Below are 1030 nucleotides of genomic sequence, written 5' to 3'. Positions count from 1 at the left end.
TATTGGAGAGAGTCCAGTGAAGGACCATGAAGATGATGAAGGCACAGGAGCATCTATCCTAAGAGGAAAGGTTGAGACAGCTGAAACTGTTCAGCCTGGAGGAGAGAAGGCTCAGGGGGATCTCATCGGTGTGTACAAGTACCTGAGGGGAGGGCGCAAAGAGGACAGAGCCAGGCTCTGCTCAGTGGTGCCCAGTGACAGGACCAGAGACAATGGGCACAAACTGAAACACAGGAGGTTCCCTCTGAACATCAGGAAACATTTTTGCACTGTGAGGGTGACCAAACACCTGCACAGGTTTACCAAGGAGGTTGTGGAGACCCTGGAGATCTTCAAAAGCTGTCTGGACATGGTCCTGGCAACTGTCTCTAGGTTGTCCTGCTTGAGCAGGGAGTTGGATCAGCTGACCACCAGAGGACCCTTCCGCCCTCAACCATCCTGTGATTCTGAGACTGCAAAGAAATAACAGCATGGCAGGGACCCATTCTGCCAATTATTTTTTCATGGAGTCTAATAGTGCTTTGGTTACTTCAGATACGTGTCCCGCCTTCCCGTTTTCTTAGGTCTCCTGCAGTTCCCTCTACTCCTTTCGGTCGTACTACTCCCCGTGGCAGGCCACAGTGACAGTATCGGAGAGGCCACCACTTACTGAAATGTTGGGAATCGCTTCAAGGATTTCTGCGATGCACCATCTCCCGGAACTAAACAACTACTTTACTTTGTACCGCCAAAGTCTCCTAAACATCGTCACCCTGGGCTACAGGCAGCACTGAGGGTCTGGGGCCTCAGACCGGCCTCTGGCTCCCTGAGTGCCGCAGGGGCTGCTGTCCTGAACACAGACCCTTCTCTCAGGTCCCCTGCCCAAGCTGCAAAGACGACGAGTCGTCTTTTTCGTATTTTTTTTTTTTTAATAGAAGCATCCGCCACATCTAGAAAGGAGAGGTGAAAGCAGGCGCTTCTGGCGGGGTTTGGTGCCGTGAGGCTCGACTCGGCGCTGCGTGCACGGAGGAGTTGCTTTCCGCCGGCCAGG

The sequence above is a fragment of the Egretta garzetta genome, unplaced genomic scaffold (genome assembly GCF_000687185.1).
Source record: "Egretta garzetta isolate BGI_Z169 unplaced genomic scaffold, ASM68718v1 scaffold442, whole genome shotgun sequence".
NCBI lineage: Eukaryota > Metazoa > Chordata > Aves > Pelecaniformes > Ardeidae > Egretta > Egretta garzetta.
The sequence above is the reverse complement of the archived record's forward strand: the minus strand, read 5'-3'. Positions refer to the sequence as shown.